Source organism: Macaca thibetana, chromosome 17, assembly GCF_024542745.1.
Source record: "Macaca thibetana thibetana isolate TM-01 chromosome 17, ASM2454274v1, whole genome shotgun sequence".
NCBI classification, from domain to species: Eukaryota; Metazoa; Chordata; class Mammalia; order Primates; family Cercopithecidae; genus Macaca; species Macaca thibetana.
This window is the reverse complement of record NC_065594.1, coordinates 3,202,374-3,224,029: the sequence shown is the minus strand read 5'-3', so window position 1 is coordinate 3,224,029 and position 21,656 is coordinate 3,202,374. Positions and strand designations below refer to the sequence as shown.

Genomic DNA, 21,656 nt, shown 5'->3' with positions numbered 1-21,656 from the left:
CAAATAAGAAAAGCAAGGCGGCTGAGACAGTAGAATCGCTTGAACCCGGGAGGTGGAGATTGCAGTGAGCCAAGATTGTGCAACTGCACTCCAGCTTGGGCAATGGAGGGGGTCTCCATCTCAGGGGGGAAAAAAATCAAAGAAAAGCACTGGAATGGAGACATGCAGATCTCTGCAGATCCTCTCCCCAGTGATACAACTCTACCTGATAAAACTTCTTATTGTTATTTTGAAATTTATTTTTAGCTGTAATGAACTTTATTTTTTTAAATTCTGATGATGTAATTTTTTAATTTCAATAGTTATGTGGATGAATTGTAGAGTGGTGAAGTCTGAGGTTTTAGTGCACCCATCACCAAGCCATATACATTGTACACAATATGTAGTTTTTTATCCTGCACCCCTTTTCTGGCTTCTGAGTCTCCAATGTCCATTCTACCACTCTGTATGCCTTGGTGCACCCATAGCTTAGCTACCACTTATGAGTGAGAACATATGGTATTTGCTTTTTCATTCCTGAGTGATTTCACTTAAAATAATGGCCTCCAGCTCCATCCAAGTTCCTGCAAAAGACATTATTTTGTTCTTTTTTATGGATGAGTAGTAGTCCATGGTGTATATATGCCACATTTTCTTTATCCACTCATTAGTTGATGGGTAATTATGTTAGTTCCATATCTTTGCAATTGTGAACTGTGCTGCAATAAGCATATGTGTGCAAGTGTCTCTTTGATATGGTGACTTCTTTTCCTTTGGGGTAGATACCTAGTAGTGGGATTGCTGGATTGAATGGTAGGTCTACTTTTAGTTCTTTGATAAATCACCATACTGTTTTCCAAAGAGGTTGTAATAATTTACATTCCCATCAGCAGTGTATAAGCATTCCCTTTTCACCACATCCACACCAACATCTGTTGCTTTTTGATGTTTTAGTAATGCCTACACTGGCTGTGGTAAGGTGGTATTTCATTGTGGTTGTAATTTGGAATTCCCTGATGATTAGTGATGTTGAGCATTTTTTCATGTTTTTGGCCATTTGTACATTCTTCTTTTGAGAAATGTCTATTCATGTCATTTTCCCACTTTTACATGGGATTATTGTTTTCTTGCTGATCAGTTTTGGTTCCTCATAGAAACTTCCTAGAATGGTCCACGCCTGTATAGATTCACTGGTGAATTATACCAAACATTTAAGGGAGAATCAATATAATTTTTTTACAAACTCTTACAAAAGATAAAAGAGGAGGAACACTTAACAATTTATTCTGTGAGGTGAGTATTACCCTGAAATCAAACCACACAAAATCCTCACAGTAAAATAAAACTACAGGTCAATATCTCTTGCAAATATAGAAATAAAAATGCTGCAAATATTACAAATAAAAATTACTAGCCAACATAATCTAGGGGCATATAAAAGGCATTATACACCATGATTGGCTGGTCCAAGTGCAGTAGTGACACAAATAATTGATGACAACCAGTTACAGATTTCTTTGTTCCTTCTCCACTCCCACTGCTTTACTTGACTAACCTTAAAAAATAAAAAATAAAAAAGTTTAAGACAAAAAACAAATTATCGTCTTAATAGATACAGAAAAATCATTTGTCAAAATGAAACATCCTTTTCTAATAAAAATGTCCAACAAACTAGAAATAGAAAGGAGTTTCCTCAATCCAATAAAGGGCATTTATAAAAAACCTATAGCTAACATCATACTTAATGGTGAAAGACCTTTTTTCCCCCAAAGAAGCAAATATTAGTAGATCCAAAGGGAGTGATAGAGAGCTATAAAATAATAGTAGGGTACTTCAACACCCTAATTTCAGCAAAAGACCGATCATATAGACAGAAAAATCAACGTACGACCAAGAAGCATATGAAAAAATGCTCAACCTAACTAAACATCCAAGAAAGGTAAATTATATTGACATAGTTTGATTGTGTGCCCACCCAAATCTCATCTTGAATTGTTCCCATAATCTCCACGTGTCTTGTGAGGGACCCAATGGGAGGTAATTGAATCTTGGAGGCGGTTACGCCCATGCTGCTGTTCTTGTGCTAGCGAGTCCTCATTAGACCTGATGGTTTTATAAAGGGCTTTTCCCCCTTTACTTGGCACTTCGCCTTGCTGCTGCCATGTGAAGGACGTGTTTGCTGCTTCTTCCACCATGATTGTAAGTTTACTGAGGCCTCGCCAGCCATGCTGAACTGTGAGTCAATTAAACTTCTTTTCTTTATAGATTACCCGGTCTCTGGTATGTCTTTATTAGCAGCATGAGAATGAACTAATACACATATGATCTAGCAATCCCACTACTGGATTTATGTCTAAAAGAAATGAAATCAATATGTCGAAGAGGGACATCTGCACTGTCATGTTTGTTGCATTAGTATTCACAGTAGCCAAATTATGGAATCAAGCCAAATGCTCATCATCAGATGAATGGATAAAGAGAATATTATATGCAATGAAATAGTGTTCACCCACAGAAAAGGATGAAACCCTGTCATTTGTGACAATATGGATGAGCCTGGAGGACATTTAGTAAAGTGAAATAAGCCAAGCACAGAAAGACGTGTACTACAACATATCACCCATATGTGGAATCTAAACAAATTGACTGATACAAGTTGAGAGTACAACAGTGGTTACCAGAGACTGAGGAGAATAACAAGAATGGGGAGAAGGGGAGAAGGTGGTCAACAGTTGAAATTTACAGTTAGACAGGAGAAATAAGTACTGCTGCTCTTTTGCACAGTAGAGTGACTATAGCTAAAAGTAATGCATTGTATATTTCACATATCTAAAAGAGGATTTTGTCGTGAATGTTCTCATGACAAAGCAATGATAAATATTTAAGGTGATGAGTATGCTAATGAACATGATTTACTTATACAATGTATACATGTATGGAAGCATCACACTGTACCCCATACATATGTATAATTATTATATGTCAATAAAAAATGAAGTTCATTAGCTTCAAAAAAAAATTGACAAGCTAGTATCAAAAGTCATATAGGAATGCAAGAGTACCAAAACAGAGAAAGTAATATGGAAAAAGAAGAACAATGTTGGGGCCTCATGATTTCTGATTTAGAAACTTACTACAAACCTATATGGTACTAGCGTACAACATATACATCAATGGAACAGAATTGAGTTCAGAAATAAACTCTCACATTTGCAGTTAATTGAACATTCAATGGGAAAAGAATTATTTTGTCAATAAATGTTTATAAAACAACCGAATATTCACACACAAAAGAATAAGGTTGGGCTCCTTCTTCCTACCACACACAAAATTTAACTGAAAATGTATTATATACCTCAATGTAAGAGCTAAAACTAAAAACTTTCAGAAAAGAAGATAAATTTTTATGAACTTGGGCCTAGCAAAAGCTTGTTACACACATCAAAATCAGTAGTAACAGAAGAAAAAACAAATTAGGCCTCATCAAAATTCAGAATGTTTCTGCAGCAAATTATACCATCAAGAAAGCCAAAGAAAACATAAAAATGGTACAAAAGATTTGCAAATTCTATATTTGATAAGGAGCTCAATAATAAAAGGATGAACTAACTGAAAATGAACATTTCTCCAAAAAAGATATACAAATAGCCAGTAAGCATAGGAAATGATACTCAAAAGCATTAGCCATTAAGAAAACACAAATCAAAACCACAACAAGACACCACTTCACAGCCTCTAGAAATGCTATAGTAAAAAAGACAATCACAAATTTGTGAGGGTGTGAAAAAATTGGAACACTCATGTATTGCTGGAGGGAATGTAAAATGTTGCAACCATTTTGGAAAACAATTTGGGCGTGCTTCAAAACATTAAACATAGCCTTATCAGATGACCCAGAAATTTTCTTCTATTTATCTATTCAAGAAAAATAAAAACATATCCACACAAAAACTTGTATACAAATGTGCACAGTAGCAGTATTCATAACAGCAAAAATGGGGAAACAATCCAAATATACATCAACTGATGAAGGAATAAATAAAACATGATATATCCATACAATGGAATATTATTCAGTCATAAAAGGAATGAATTATTGACACCTAATACAATATGGATGAACTTTGAAAACATTAGGTGAAAGGAGTCAATGACAAAAGATCAGATAGCATAATTCATAGACATAATATGAAAAATAGATATTTAAGGGTTAATAAAAATGTTCTAAGTTGAGATTTTGGTGACTGCTGCATAACTGTGAATATAGTAAAGCCTTTTTCATTCTGTACCTTAAATGGGTGAATTTTGTGTGGCATGTGAATTATATTTTAATAAGGCTGTGAAAAATGCATATGCATAAAAAACTAGCTTTTGTTTTTCTCTCATGCTCCAGTGAGATGCAGAAGTCAGAAAGAGGATGAGGAAGCCATCAGTTCTGCTTTTACCCGTGCACTCTTTCCTTCTGTAGTTAAAACTAAGTAAGAGCTCTCAGGTCATTTCCACAACATCCATCCCCTTTCTTATTTGTTTATTTCTTTGATGATGTTCAAGGTTCCTTTTTTTTTCCCCCTTCAGCTCTATGTTTTATAAGACTGTCTGCAAGCCAAGGGTTCTTCTTGTGCCTCCATTTGTATGTAAATTGGTACAGGTGATGTGTTAAACTATAACTTTAAATTTGTGACTTTAAAATTCAGTTGAACACCATGCTGTGATGAAAGAACATTGAACTTTATGCTAGAGGTCCTGGTTAATCCAAATTCTATTCTTAGATCGAACAATCTTTTCTATGGTAACAGCTACCTTTATGGGCCTGGGGCTTCTCATCAGTGACTGAAATGCTTGTTTAAAAAAAAAAAATCCCTAACATTTATTTTTTTTTAATTGATGTTTAAAAATTTCCTGTCTCTATTTTTTTCTTCTCAGCTTTTTTAGTATTCAGGAATGTGTTACAAGAACTGCTAAAGGTCTGAATGGTCCTGTGTTTCTTAACTGTACAACATGTGGGCTCACTGCACCTGAAATTACTATAGTTCTAAATGTCAACGATTCTGAATATTAATAACCTTCTGATTATGTAAAGACCACATAGTATAACATTAAGGGGCCTTCTGGGTCTAGAAACTGTGGGCTCTGATCTCTTTCTGTTTGGTCATTGTATGATCTTATGACCTTTGGTAAGCTGTGTAAATTCTTTTTCTTTTTTTGAGACAGTTTTCGTTCTTGTTGCCCAGGCTGGAGTACAATGGCTCGGCTTACCACAGCCTCCGCCTCCTGGGTTCAAGTGATTCTCCTGCCTCAGTCTCCCAAGTAGCTGGGATTACAGTCATGCACCACCATGCCCAGCTAATTTTGTATTTTTAGTATGGACGGGGTTTCTCAATGTTGGTCAGGCTGGTCTCCAACTCTCCACCTCAGGTGATCCGCCCGCCTCAGACAGCCTCCCAAAGTGCTGGGATTACAGGCGTGAGCCACCATGCCCGGACTGTAAATTATTTATACTTCTTTTTCCCGGTCTAAAACATGAGGGTAAAAATTAAGATGTAAATGATAGGAATGTTTTAAGAAATAAATGAGTTAAGGTATGCAAAATATAGAACACAATACTTAGAATTTAGTAAGTTATTATTATTTTTTAGAAATGCCAATATGTTTTCTTTTTTTCAAATTACACTTGCTAGTATGGGCCACTTTTCACTGGTTCCTCCAAAGGAAAGTTAATATTAAAGCAAGGTATGTAGCTAATTAATTTCAAAAAAATTCCTTTAATGTTTTACTTTATTAGAAAAATTAATGTTTCCCCTTGATTTTTTTTTTCTCATTTAAACATGTAGTGTCGATATGGAAGTGCTGGGAAGGGATTATGGAAGTGCGGGAAGGGATTATGGAAGTGCGGGAAGGGAAGAACGTGGTCCCTTTAAATGATACTGAAGGGAGAAGGAAAGTGCTGGGTAGAGGAGGGTGTAGTCCCTGGCTAGGGCTCCACCCCCACGGACCTAGGTGAGGACAGATGAGACCACCCTGACCTGCCACGCCCCCGTCCTGTGCCTAAAAATTCGTGAGACCCTAGCAGTCAGACACATAGGTGGCTGGACGGCAGGAGAGGAACATCAGAAGAGTAACACAGGGGATGTGGAGAGACAGGTACTGGCACGTCAGCAGGCCACCGACCACCAACGGGCAGAAGCAGAATGAAGCCTGCAGGTTGCTGATGGACAGAAGCAGAACCATGCAGAGTTTGGCTGGGGCAGCCAGAGGAGAACCCAGGATGCGGAGTGGCCCAACTCCAGGGGAAAATCATCCTCTTTCTGGCTCCCCTATCTGCTGAGAGCTACTTCTACTCAATGAAACCTTATGCTCATTCTCCAAGCCCACGTGTGATCTGATTGTGGTACACCAAGGCAAGAACCTGGGATACAGGAATACCTTTGTCCTTGTGATAAGGCAGGGATCTCCTTGAGCTGACCAACACAAGCTGCCTACAGGCGGCTAAACTAAAAGAGCACCCTGTAGCATGCCCCCTGGGGCTTCAGGAGCTGTAAACATTCACCCCTAGACACTGTCTCGGGGTGGGAGCCCCACAGCCTGCCCGTCTGTGTGCTCCCCTAGAGGTTTGAGCGACCAGGCACTGAAGAAGCAAATCACACCCTACCACAGGCCATGTGAGGAGGACAAGGGAACTTTTCCATTTCAGTGTAAAAAGTTTCTCAAGGCCAAAGCTGATTAAACTCTTCAATAGAAACTTTATGAGCCTTTAAACTCAAGGAGAACTGTTTCTGGGCCTGGGTAACTAAGTGACACAAAGTCGGGGAGTAGCTCCCCACCACTTGGGGTCAGACGTTGTGGGAGAATCAGAGGCAGGTCTGTGACATTTTGAACAGCAGACTGAGAGGGATGGGTAGACGCATGACAGTGACTGCAACAGACGGTTTTCTTTAGAAGTACGAGTGTGCAGCCTTGAAGGCTGTCCAAGAAATAGCTGTTGACAGTTAGTGCAAGAGAAAGGGAGATTTTAATCTCCTTACAAGTTGTAGCCAGTCTATTTTTGAGCTGTATATATTTGGATCTGAGTGTTCATGACTCATATCTCTGACTGAAACCTATGCGTATACATTAAAATCTCAAAAGCAGAAGTTTGAGTTACATAAAAAGCAGACTTTCATTTCAGGATAATTGTCATACGCATGGTTTGAAAAAGTGGCTCGTGGGCAGGTTGCGGTGGCTCACGCCTGTAATCCCAGCACTTTGGGAGGCCGAGGCGGGCAGATCACAAGGTCAGGAGATCGAGACCATCCTGGCTAACATGGTGAAACTCCGTCTGTACTAAAACTACAAAAAACTAGCCGGGCGAGGTGGCGGGCACCTGTAGTCCCAGCTACTCGGGAGGCTGAGGCAGGAGAATGGCGTGAACCCCGGAGGTGGAGCTTGCAGTGAGCTGAGATCGCGCCACTGCACTCCAGCCTGGGCGACAGAGTGAGACTCTATCTAAAAAAAAAATAAATAAATAAAAGAGGGGGGGAAGAAAGAAAAAGAGGCTGGTGAGGGTGACAAGACACAACCGGAAAGTATTAGCAGTGAGTTTTAATAGCCCATGCTTACGTTTTGTAAGGCAGTGAGTTCCAAAATACTCAGTTTTCTCTCATGTTATATGTCAACCATTGCAGTTTGGCTTCTCTGCTGCTCTGTTTCACAGCTTTTCTCATTCCAGGACCCAGGTTAAAGGAGAACCTCTTATTTGAGATGTGCCAAGCATCACAAATTTGGATTTATTTGGGAAAAATCAAGGGAGCTGGTGAAAACACACAGTGGATCTTACAGATTCTGTTCCACCTGGCATACGTTAACACAAGTAAGTATACTCCTACACCAAGGCAAGTCACCTACCCAGACCTGGTGTCAACAGAGCCTGGATGTATATGCTTATCCTTCACAGGACACTGTAAATCACTTGTCTGCAGACGGGCTTATATAATCTTCCAAATTATTTAGAAACTAAAAGTAAGAGAGAATGACCAGTTCAGAACAATAATGCAATCTACCACACAGGTCAGTATGCCAGATTGTATTCTGCGATTTTCCTTGCTTTTATTTTCTATCTTCAGAAATCAGCCAGTTTTACATTATTTCACAACAAAAAGCTTTATGTGTTTTGTCATTGAATGATCTCAACTCATGTAGCATGACGCTTCTGTTTCGAACAGTTACACATTCTTGTTTTTGCTAGGACACTGGTTTTTCAGCTGGGACAGGCCTCCTTAAATTTATGGGTCACTTGGTACTGACTCAGAAATAGCAGTTCTCTAACTGATTCAGTGCCATTTATGTACAGATTCTGCACGATTTTCTTGTTAACTCTACCTATGATATTATAAATCATCATTCATGGCGATAGGACCGTGTTTCAAGTTAAATACTATTTCTGTGGTATTTTAATAGTGTAACAAATATATTAGATAATAGATAAGAATGCTTCAAAATATTCCTGCAGCTATCAAATATGATAGATGTTTCAGATGGTCTTCAGAGTCTTAATTTTTATAGCTAAACTTGAATTATTTCAAAGCATTTCTCTTTGCTATAATGAAACTAATGAGCAATGCAGTGAAAATTTATTTTAGAGTTCCAAAAGGCCACCATTAATTATCAGTGTTTTTGGCCGGGCACGGTGGTTCATGCCTGTAATCCCAGTACTTTGGGAGGCCAAGGTGGATGGATCGCCTGAGATCAGGAGTTCGCTACCAGCCTGGCCAACATGGTGAAACCCCATCTCTACTAAAAATACAAAAAATTAGCTGGACGTGGTGGTGGGCACCTGTAATAATCCCAGCTACTCGGGAGGCTGAGGCAGGAGAATTGCTTGAATCCGGGAGGCAGAGGTTACAGTGAGCCAAGATCACACCATTGCACTCCAACCTGGGCCACAAGAGCGAAACTCTGTCTCAAAAATAATAATCATCATCATAATAATAATCAATGTTTTCATGCAATGACTATGTAGCCACTTCCTTTTCTATTTTGTTCAGCTCAGTTATTTTGTGTAACAAACTTTGCTCATTTGTCTTTGAAATTTATTCCATGGCCATAGTAACTTTTGGCTTTACATAACATTTTAATTTTTAAAGGTTTCACATTAATTTTTCACTCTAACTTCTTAGTAGCAGTGCAAGGTGATCTGCTAAATGATTTGTTGTAAAGCAACAGATTTTGATGTTTCATTGAAATATTATAATGTTTTTACCTTTCTATAGACCTATTCCATTTTCTTCATTTTATTTAATTTAATCTGATTATGTGATAATAAAAGCTAATAGCCCAGGTTCTTTAAGTACGTAAACATATTGGGAGAAGTCAGACATGTTCTAAAACAAAATGGACTTTTTATAGCTCTAATACCATTTGTGTTTTACTTTTTCAGTATATTAAGTGTAGCCTAGTGTCTAAAAGTAATTATTGCAATTTAACAAACTGTATTATTTCTAGACAAGTATTTATCCAATAAAACAGTATTAATATGTCTATAGTTATTTTCCTGTAAGGTTTTTACATTTCTGCCTTTTTACTGAGGAATTTTGTGGGTTTTTTCATAGGAGAAATCCCTATCTTTTTATCAAATTTCATAATCTTAATTTAGAATAGTTACAATTATTGCCATGATCTCGTGCCAACTACTTAATTTTACTAAATCTTAACTCTATCAATTTTTGTATAATTAAAAAATCATTTTAACAAAGTTAATTTCTGAAGACATGCTAGTGCCATACGCTCTGTCACTGCCCCCTTCTTTCTCAACTCTCTTTTCTTTCCTGCTTCTCCTTTTTATATCGATAGACAATTTCAATTTTCTTTTCTTCTTTTCTAGTCTTTTGTGTTTTGTGTCATTTCCCCCACTTTCTCTTTCTTCCAGCTTTTCTTCCTTTACTTTGGTCCATCATTCATTTTTCATCCCCATTTATTTATCTAATATCATTCTTGGAATTCGTATCTACTTGATGTTTTCACTTGAAAATTACTTGATCTTTCTCTTTGTCCTTTAATAATTTATGATTGCTGTCACAGCACACTAAAATCCCTGCTGCCTTCTGATGTCAGGGATGCTTTGAGAGGGCGCAAGTCTTCATTCTGCCTGTCTTACTTTTTCTTTTAGCAAATATTGAAAAACATGATGATATTTAGTGTTATAAAGGTTTTGGACAAACGACAGTTTCATAAGCTATTAATAGGTGGGGTTTTTTTCGTTTGTTTTTTGTTTTGTTTTGTTTTGCTTTTTGAGACAGAGTTTCGCTCTGTCGCCCAGACTGGAGTGCAGTGGCGCTATCTTGGTTCACTGCAAGCTCTGCCTCCGGGGTTCACGCCATTCTCCTGCCTCAGCTTCCCAAGTTGCTGGGACTACAGGCGCCCACCACCATGCCCGGCTAATTTTTTGTATTTTTAGTGGAGACAGGGTTTCACCGTGTCAGCCAGGATGGTCGCGATCTCCTGACCTCGTGATCTGCCTGCCTCAGCCTTCCAAAGTGCTGAGATTACAGGCGTGAGCCACTGCGCCCAGCCAGTACGAGTTTTTAAAAGTGAAACAATGCTTCTGGAAGACAAATTAGTTGGAAGACAAATCCATCAAAAACTTCTAAAAATATGTTTTGGAACAGTGATTCCATTAATACTACCAGGGATTTTTCTTAATATAATATTTTGACAACGTTGCAAAGATAAACTTTGAGATTGTCGTAGCATTATTAATTGTAATGTAAATTTGTAAACAACTGAAATGTCTAATCAATAAGGCATTGATTAAATGAACTATTGTATAGCTGTACAGTGGAATATCAGTCAATAAAATGATGAGGTAAGTTTATGTGACTTGAAGAGGTGTTTATGATGTATTGATAAAAAAGACAAATATAGAATAGCCTTATAGAACAACTTACTTTAAAAATACATTTTTCTTTATGAGCGCAGAAGGTTTGAAGAATATACAACTAAACGTTATCTTAGGCAAGTGAAGCCAGACATTTTCTTTTATTTCTTTTTTTCACTTTGTTTTCTGAATGTTAAATAAGGGGGAAAATCCATTTTCAATACTTTTAAAAATGAAAATTTCTGGCCGGGTGCAGTGGCTCACTCCTATAATCCCAGCACTTTGGGAGGCTGAGGCAGATCACGAGGTCAGGAGATCGCGACCATCCTGGCTAGCACGGTGAAACTCTGTCTCTACTAAAACATACAAAAAATTAGCCAGGCGTGGTGGTGGGTGCCTGTAGTCCCGGCTACTCGGGAGGCTGAGGCAGGAGAATGGTGTGAACCTGGGAGGCAGAGCTTGCAGTGAGCCAAGATAGCACCACTGCACTCCAGTCTGGGCGACAGAGCGAGACTCAGTCTTAAAAAAAAAAAAGAAAAAGAAAATTTCTGACCAATAAGTTCCTAATTGTGAGATCATTGTGTTAGGTATATTTTGGATTTTCAGAATTCTACATAAACATTACTGAGAAATAAATATAAATATACCACATATTTAAAATATGTATAAAATAGAAAAAATCAACTAAATTCAATTAAATTCACTAGGCATGACATAAAGCATCAACATAGTTAGAAAATAACCTTTAAAAATGGATTTGTGGGCTGGGTGGGGTGGCTCATGCTTGTAATCCCAGCACTTTGGGAGGCCGGTGTGGGCGGATCACCTGAGGTCAGGAGTTCCAGACCAGCCTGACCAACATGGTGAAACCTCGTCTCTACTAAAAATACAAAAATTAACCAGGTATGGTGGTGCGCACCTGTAATCCCAGCTACTCAGGAGGATGAGGCAGGAGAATCGCTTGAACGCGAGAGGCAGAGGCTGCAGTGAGCCGAGATCTTGGCACTGCACTCCATCCTGGGCAGCAGAGTGAGACTTCATCTTGAAAAAAAAAAAAAAAAAAAAGGATTTGTGAAGCAATTACATACATGTAAATAACTGAAACAAAAGTTAAAATGACAATATCAATGATAGCATTAAAATTAGGGTATTTATTCTGTTTGTTAATATTGAAGATGTTGCATGCATTTCTACTATTCTGGTAAGAAAATCTTAACATACTAACTAGCTAACTAAATATATATGTGTATATATATGGGTATATACATATGGATGAATATGGAATTTTGATTCCATTACTTTGAGAACGTAATTTTCATATGTAATATATATATTAGCATACTTATTTTATAAATCATATAACTTGATCTTATTACAGAGTATATTAGAGATATGAAAGCAAATTGCAATATTGATTAACCTAATTCAAGCACTGCTAGAGTTTTTGGAGTATCATTCTAGTTTCCTAGTTTTAGTATTAGTATACATAGCTATTAATAATATCATTTTTCCGGCTGGGCACAGTGGCTCATGCCTGTAATCCCAGCACTTTGGGAGGCTGAGGCAGGTGGATCACGAGGGCAAGAGTGTGAGACCAGCCTGGTCAAGATGGTGAAACCCTGTCTCTACTAAAAACACAAAAATTAGCTGGGCACGGTGGTGGGCACCTCTAATCCCAGCTACTCAGGAGGCTGAGGTAGAAGAATCACTTGAACCCGGGAGGCAGAGGTTGCAGTGAGCCGAGAGTGCACCACTGCACTCTAGCCTGGGTGACAGAGCAAGACTCCTTCTCAAAAAAAAGAAGAATATCATTTTTCCAACTGTTGAGAATAACTTAAAGGAGGAAAATGTCCTTCTCTTCTTTCCACACTGAATAACACTATAGTAATGGCAGAGTGGGCCTTCACCTGCTCCTTTGCTGACTGTACTATGCCACCATTCATACCAGAATGCAATCACACTAGCCTTGAAAACAACCAGGGGAAAAATGGATCAGTAAGATTTAGGCAATTATCTCATTTTTCACCTTTTATTGCAAGTGCCATAACTAGATCTCAATTTTAGAAGATCTCATCCATAGCATTTGTTAACGGGCCAAAGAAGAGAGAAAACTGCTGATGTGCACACTGTTTTCTGAATATGAGCTGCTGTGTGTTTTGTGGTCCAGAATTGGAGCTGACAAATCCTTGACCACACTCCCTAAGTCTGGGTTCCCTGGGTAATTTGCATTGTGAGTGGAAGCCATGACATACTTATTATGGAAGAAGAGCTACAAGAGTCCATATAAAAAATAATGGACATTCAACCAGGTCATAAACATCTGGGTAAAAATTATGTTTTGTTGTCTCCATCAACAATTTAAAGCAACAGCAAGACGAATCCTTGCAAAGGCACACACTCGCTGTCTGGGTTCTGTTGAAGTTCTAGTTTGTCATGGGTGCTTGCTGAGCTGGACGGGAAGAAGTCACACCTACCCACACATGCACTGCAAGATTCATGACATTGACACTTAACAAAAGTAAACTTAAGGCAAGCAGATGCAACATGTCAGCCATGTTTACTCTTGACCTCCAATGCCAGTGTCTTAGCTGGAGTGTTTAGGATGTTTAGGATGGAGATGGGGACACAGATTCCTGGAAATGAATGTGTGAACATGGTGGGGCTTGCTAGAATGGAGAAGCTCCATTTTGAGCTGTGTCATGAGCCCAGCCTTCAGAGGAGGCCCAGCCTTGACTTGAGCTTTCCACAGTCTACAGAATGATCTTGCACCTCGCTCTACTTGATGTTTACCTTTCTGGGTATAGGAACAAAGGTCAGGCTACTTTGTTTCTTGAACCAAATTTAGAGTCAGCAAGATGACATTTCACCAAGAAAAAAGAGGAGACCCAGTGCTTCAGTGTTTCTCAGCAATATCTTTGCTCCATTTAATGACAATTTGAAAGTACCTTTCACCACAGCTTTTGCTCAGGATTCTCAGTAATCTATTCATTTATTTTTGTAGGAGTGAAAGGTAAATTGCCAAGATATGTCTGTGACTTTCAGATCCAGAGTAAAATATGCTCTGAAATGAACCAGAGTTTCATGTTACTTTTGAGTCAGTAAACTTGGCCGGTGTTCATTCTTCTTATTTCATTTTAAAGTATCTCTTTCATTTTTCTATTCCACATCAGCTATAAGCTATAGCAAAATTTGCACATTATAGTTATTATTAAATTATTAAATTAAATTACCATCCAGGACAAGAAGTGTAACAGACTGCACTGTGAAGCTGGGACAATGATTATATAATGTATCCCTTCTTAGGTAATGAAATATTTTTAAGTGTCTTCATAGAACTCTCAGAGTTACATCTGATGAGATTATGTACTGATAATACTGCCCAGATTCTGGTTCTATTTTAAATTCTGAAATAATTTGTGACATTTTGTAAATCTAAAAAGCTCTTTTAAGTGAAAATTTGAACCAAACTTGAACATTTTCAGTATGTAAATCAATTCAGCTGGTTCTTTTTCTTTCTTTCTTTTTTTTTCAGAAAAGGATTTTTTTTTTTTTTTTTTAATTCAAGTAACTGCAAATAGGAAACCAGAGGGGGAGCTCCAGGCTGCGACAAGTCATGGCTACCCCTCCCCAACAGAACAGGGGGGATGGTGGCCCCTACACCCTTTATGGTCGATTTGTGCCCCCTTGCTCACTCTGCTGCAACATCCTACAGGCAGGGCACCACCTTCCCTGGCACTGGGGTAGTTGGTCACCCAGCCTGCCATCCTCCAGCTCCTCTTCCCCAGGAAGAGTATCTTGGGGGAGGAGATCGCGAGCAGAACAGGAGGCAATGAGGATGAACAGTTGGCACTGGTAGCAGCAGCAATGACGGATGTTGAAGAATGCAACACTGAACAAAAAACAACACAACTGTCCAGAGGTAGTTTGTGAACAGAGGAAAAATGGAACCAGAACCTTGCGGGGCAGGGAGGTTGGGAGCGGGCAGGGTGAGCTCCTTGTTATTGGTGCCCCACATGAGGAGGGGGAAATGGCCAGTGGCAGAAGTAGGTTAGGGGAGCAGCCCCAGCCCACCTCAGGTGGCAGCCACAGGGCTCATGGGCCTCACCTGGACAGTAAGTGACTGTATCTCCATCACCACAATATGTACTCAGATCCCAGGCAGAGGGCAAGGGGGCTGTGGCCCCGGTGAAGAGGGAGTAGCAGACTCACCCCTCCTGCCTTCCTGTAGCCGAAGCGGGCTGTCCAACCTAGTGCAGGGACTAGGGAAGGTGGGGCAAGATGAAAGGTGTGAACCCCACGTGGTGACAGTGTGGCCGGGGGAATCCTGGGGGCCAGCACCCCCTCCACTGACCACACCGGCTGCTGTCAGGGCAGTAGGGTAGGGTGTGCCAGGATGAGATGGGGCTCTGGCCCCTTTTCAGGCCAGGAGCAGCCTCCCAGGCCCCACTATGGGAAGCCAGAGGGAACAGTGAAGGAGCAGAGAGGGTGCCCCCAAACCAAAAGCCCAGAGAGCAATATTCCCCCCACCAAGAGAGTGGGGATGCAGCAGGTGCGGGGTGTGGCTAAGTGGGACATTAGCCTTGTCCAGGAGGGCATGTGTGTATGTGGGTGGGCGGGGGAAGCTGGGAACTGAGGCCGGGTAAAAACTGCTCCCCACTCAGCCCATGGGCGCCCTGCAGCGGCCGGTGTGCTGTGTAGTGTGGTGAGAGGGCACAGGTGGAAGATGGGGGTGGCGGCCAGAGGCGGTGGTGATGGTGGGCCTGGGGCGGGGGCAGTGGGGGCGGAGCAAAGCTGTCCAGTGTCAGAAGGAAGCTGCTCCTCCAGGCAGGGGCAGGCGGCACGCACGGGTCACTGCTCCTCCGAGGACTCCTGCAAGATGCCCTCCTCTTCCTCCCCCTCCAGTTTTGTGGGTCTGCCCCTTGGTTTCCTTCCTGGAGTTGTGGTGGTTTCTAGGTCTTGGCAGCGTCCTTGTTTTTGCTTCCCTTTGGTCGCCCAGAGGTCTCTAAGGTGTTGGCACTTCGCTGGGCTCCTTCGGAGGCTGCTTGTGCGGCCTGCCCTGGCCCCGCTTCTCAGTGACGTCCTTTTCCTGCTTGGAAGCCAAGGGCTGGCTGGACTTGGAGCGCGACTCGCTCATCTTCCCTCCTCTAAGGGGCAGGTGGAGGAGTGACGGCTGGGAGGGCCTTCTTGGAAAAATAGCTGGCTCGGGGTCCCAATTACAGGACTCAGCTGGTTCTTAAGGGTATATTTTATGCCTTTCTGGTTTTCAACTGGAAGCGTTAGTAATGAATATGAAAGCTTTTCCTGTGGTCTTCTCTTGCATTTAGAAGTTCACTTATGATTACATGTATTTACCTCTTTATTAGAAATGCTCATATTAAATAACACTATAGATCATCATCATATTGGCTTTTTTATAAATTGATATAAATCCATGTAAACACATATGGAGAGTTTCTTTCATAGTTTTTACTTCTGAAAACAATGATTAAATTTACTTAGATTTTACCTTCCACTTTTAACCACTTTAAGAATTTTATAAAATTGCTAAAATTAAAAACTACATTTTAAATACTAATGATATTAGCAATTAAAATGTAAATAATACATTTACATAGGCAAAATAAACTTATTTCATCTCTATTATAGCAATATTTTGTTGTAAGGTTATTTTATCTTGATTGAAAAACCTGTAGGAAGGTGGATTTGGAAATTAAGTAGCATTTTATTTTACAACAAAATAAAACAAAATACAGAAAAGAGCACCAAGTACAAATACACAATTCAATGGGTTATCACATTGTGAATGTCCACATATGTAACATCCATGCCAGAAAATAGAAACGTTCCAAGTATTTGGGGAAATCCACCTGTGCTCCCTCCCAGACATGACTCCCCCTTTCTTACTCAAAGGGAACCACTATTTTGATTTCTAACGCTATGTGTGTTCCAGCTTTACCTGTGTTGGAACTTTAAATAAATAAAAATCCCTTGATAGATTGATGGTAGACAAATAGATACAAGATAGATTTGCGTCTGACTTGTTTTACACAATACTGCTTATAAACTTCATTTATATTGTTGCTATGTATTACATTGGAGAGTTAGAACCCATTTTGTTTTATCGTTGATGGGCATTTGATTTGTTTTCAGTTTCTGGCTGAGTGAACAATCTTGTATGTGTGTTTTGGTACACCTGCACAAGCCTTTCTGTTGTGTGTATACCTAGGAGTGTAATTGTTGGCTCAGACTGGATAATGTTGGTTTCAGGATTCCAGTACCAATTGTTTTACTAACAGTGTGGTTACTGAAAACAGGTTGTCTTAGTCCATTTGGGCTGCTATAACAAAATACCGTAGACCTGGTGGCTAACAAACAACAGAAATTTGTTTTTCGAAGTTCTGGAGGCTGGAAGTCAGAGATCAAGTTGTCAGCATGATAAGGCTCCTGTGAGGGCCCCCTTCCTGGTTTGCCAATGGCTGTCTTCTCCCCGAAGGGATTTTCAGGGCAGAGAGCGGCAAGAGGGAAGCCAGCTCTCTCATGTCCTGACACCAATCCCATTCACGATGGCTCCATTTTGGAAGGACACAAACATTCAGCCTACAGCACATGTTAAAATTCCTTGACAGTTTATTCTTTAGATTTTGTTTACTAATTATGTAAATCAATTTTATGATTCCCATATCAAATTTATAACTCAAGGCACAAACAGAAAAGTCTAGCTTTTGCCCCTGTCACCTTCACTGTGTTCCTTCCTTCCTCTGAAGCATCACACTCCAAAGGTAGCTCCCACAAGTGCTTCTACTCTATGTATTCAGTCAACAAATTAGCATGATGGAGGTCAGAAATGGGCTTCTATTTCTAAAATGGGTTTTAGAAATGGTGTTTACTGCTGAAATTCATGGTGTTCAAAGTATATGGATTAGCTAGATATATTTTCAAGATATTTGCATAAGTATATGAATACAGTAGAAAAATACTGAGAGCCAAGTAGCCTTGGAGTGGAGCTGTGAATTGGATCTGTAAGTGGTCCAATGTTCGGCCACTGATTTGGAGGATTATTGGCGTCTGAATGTGAAACTTGGGTTAACAGAGTTCCACAATTAGGATATTGTCACAGTTAGCCTCAGGTGAATGTTTTGGGGAAGGTACTGTGGACCTCATACAATTTGCAGAACTGAATTAAGACTATTTTATGCCCATTTTGTAATGAGTCTGTATGTGTGGGCAGATTTTCATCTGAGACTAGCTTTTTTTTTTTTTTTTTTTTAATCCTGAGACGGAGTCTTGCTCTTGTCGCCCAGGCTGGAGTGCAATGTCATGATCTCGGCTCACTGCAACTTCCACCTCCTGGGTTGAAGCGATTCTCCTGCCTCAGCCTTCTGAGTAGATGGGATTACAGGTGCCCACCACCACACCCTGCTAATTTTTTGCATTTAGTAGTGATGGAGTTTCACTATGTTGGTCAGGGTGGTCTTGAACTCCTGACCTCAGGTGATCCACCTGCCTCAGCCTCCCAAAATGCTGGGATTAAAGGTGTGAGCCACCGCACCCAGCCAAGACTAGCTTTTAAGTGAAGCCTGTAACACTCACTTGCCTTTCTGTTGGCTACCAATAGTTACCAAAAAGAAATCTTGCTGCTATCACTGCCTGGAATGCCTTCATGAACCACTTTATCTGGGAAATTCCTACTCATCATTCAAACCACTCAATAAATATGTTGTAAATGGAGACTTGTAAAAATGACAAAAAGAACCCTAATCAATTATTTTAATGAAAAGCATGGTGTTAATGTCACTGAATGTTTTATTTATTTATTTTGAGACGGAGTTTCACTCTTGTCGCCCAGGCTGGAGTGCAATGGCATGATCTTGGCTCACCACAACCTCCGCCTCATGGGTTCAAGTGATTCTCCTGCCTCAGCCACCTGAGCAGCTGGGATTACAGGCATGCACCACCACCCCTGGCTAATTTTGTATTTTTTTAATACAAACGGGGTTTCTCCATGTTGGTCAGGTTGGTCTTGAACTCCCAACCTCAGGTGATCCACCCACCTCGGCTTCCCAAAGTGCTGGGATTACAGGCATGAGCCACCTCGCCCGGCCTGAATGTTTTAATAGTAAAATATGCATCTTGAATCCCTCGGCACAGATCATCTAATCTAATCATCTAATCTAAGGTAATCTAATCTAATCCCAGTCATCTTTAAGGACATGTTAGCAAAACGTAATTAATTGATGTTTATTAAACTCTTATTACTGAAAGTTCTGCTTACTAGGAACCATCTTATGATAGTGGGCTTTTTAAAGATAAAAATATAGAAATATTACATGAGTCACATTTTTATTGGTCCTCAGCAAAATTCATTTCATGAAATTGTATTGTTTTTCAGATCACTCTTTCCCCAGAGGTTAAGATCAAACATCATCAGGCTGTGTCTGTGACATTCTGAGACACAGTTGGAGGGAAGAGAGGGGTTATGTGCTGGGTTTTGGTAGAATTATTGCTAGATGAGAAATTAATTTGCTGCCCAATCAGTCCTCCTGACAGCTGATTGACAGGAGCAAACAAATTACCCACAGAAGCAGGGAAGAGGATATTCTGAACAGCGATGCTATCCAGGTAGAAGAAGTGGAAAAGGCGTGGGGAGAAAGGATGGCCTGGGTTGGGTGGTTGAGGGAGCAGACCAGGGACTTCTGATTCTAAATTTGGATTTTACTTTCAAATTGAGGGCTTTTAGTTTAGTAATCAGAGCTCAGTGTCAACAAACACAGTCTAAAACTAGAAGAGCATTTAAATCAACCTCAAGCATCCCCTCTACTTCTACTTTCCTATATCACTCTTTGGTGGTAGGACTTGAATTCAAGTCTTCAAGTTCTTTTTCTATAAATTTTTCCACCTCAAACTGAATTTCCCCATTTGCAAATCTAGTTAGAAGACTTCAATTTCCAACTTTTGGACAAACTTTTAACTTACATAAAAGCACTTTTTGTTTTAATATTGCAATCCTTAATTATAAGTGTTAGAGCTAATCATTTACTTATAATCTATAAAATTAGTCCAGGTTTTGAATCAAATTGAATTCTTATTACAATTGCCATCTTAGTCTTTCACAGCTTAATTAACTAAGCAGATTTTAATATAATATATTTTAATCTATCGTTTCTAAAAATTAACTTTCATGATGTGTTAAGAATCAAATAATTACTGTCAAGTTGCTGCAAAATGAATCATTACCATTTTAATGTAACTACACCAAACAGCAAAAGTTATTGAGTTTTAAAGTGCTTCTTAAAAATTTTAGTTATGAAATCCATCAATGCTGACATCTTAATTTTGTTCTACTCCTCAACTGATGCATTTATTTTTATGTAATTATGAGCTGTCAAAGGTCCCTTCCATAACAACAGATTTTATTCGCTTCACTGAACTTAATGAAATCCATGCGCATGAGTGAATTTCACAGATATATTTAAATTTGGCACCAGAAATTCTTATTTCTAATGGTGTTTAATATTTCAAAACATGAAGGTTCTTTTAGAAAGCAAATCGTAGAATCATAAAAAAAAAAAACACAGTTTAAAAGATACTGAAGACGATATTTAGCAGATTTTGATAACTGCAGTATGGACCCTAAAGAAAATACTTAGCCCATTCAGTGGTTCCAAAAGCAGCCAGTCGCATCAAACATTCCATGAAATTTAGAATCATTTCAAGATTTGGGGGCTCTGAGGAAGGGAGAACTTCGGGAAGCACCACCCCTCTGCCACCTCTCTAGTACTCTATGCTCTATCTCCTTTTTCCCTCTCGGTCCTCCCCTCTCCCAAATTTCTCTCTACTTAGAGTTTCAAATAATTCTTCCTCTCTTGCATAGAATGCCTTCCTTTTTCTCCTGAAACTTCAGCTCCAGGCAGCATCCAGACTCTGAGCTAGGAAGGAACGTAACTTCTACCCTGGCATTTTCCTCTACAGACACATGAATCTTCTCCTCTGAGCAAAAGCCTTCATCTTAGCATGATGCATCTCACTGATGGTTTTAGAAAGTTATGGTAATACTTGTTCCTTTTATAATTATAATAGACTTTTTTTATCATCTTTACATTTTCACTTAACGATATAGCTTAAGCAGTGAAAACCTTAACAGAAGTATGGCTTTGTAGATTAATACTTCTTATGTGCTGGAGAATACCCCCACTCCTTCTCCTTCCTTTAAACAATCATCTTGTATTGACAACTTAAGGTAAGCACATGGGATTTATTTTTGTCACTTGTGCATAAGCTATCACTTCCTTTTTTTTTTTTTTTTCTGCTATGAGAATGCTGTATTAGGCAAAACCACATACTATGAAAATGCTTTGAAATGCAACAGGAGGAGATATGAAGACACAAAGAACAAGTGTGTAGTGACACATGGCTGTCAGAACACACTAAAGAATCCACACGGCTTCCCCTCTTTACCTAGAAAAGGAAGGCTCTAAGTAAGCCACCTCCTCCTCAGGAGAGGAAGTATTTATTCCTACTAAATGTAAGATTGTTATTACACCTATAATTTCTATCCTGTTTAGAGTTTATTTTATATCTAATAAGAACTTTGAATTGTGATAAGTATTTAATGTTTCTGGGTACTTTTGAGTTTAAGTGAAGTACAGGGCAAAGAATGTATTGAACTCAGAGGAAAAAGCCTAATTTTTTTCAGCCTAGCTCTGCCACTAAAATGTTGAGTCCTGCATTTCTCTGAACTATGGTACCCAATAAGAGAATTGAACTAGAATAAGGTTCTAAAGACTAGACTTCAGTAGTCTTTGAGATTTTTAAACTTATAAAGAAAATT

At 39.4% G+C, this 21,656-nt stretch overlaps 1 long non-coding RNA gene and 1 pseudogene across 1 annotated transcript in view; one reads left to right on the top strand and one right to left on the bottom strand.

Annotated features, from left to right (window-relative positions):
• The window catches only part of LOC126940877 (uncharacterized), a 37,532-nt gene that overhangs the window by 1,837 nt on the left and 14,039 nt on the right, over positions 1 to 21,656 (top strand). The window contains exon 2 of the long non-coding RNA XR_007720952.1: positions 7,685 to 7,825. This is a non-coding gene — a long non-coding RNA (uncharacterized LOC126940877). The remainder of the gene's footprint in view (positions 1 to 7,684; positions 7,826 to 21,656) is intronic.
• Positions 15,677 to 15,962, bottom strand: LOC126940873 (high mobility group protein HMG-I/HMG-Y-like; annotated as a pseudogene).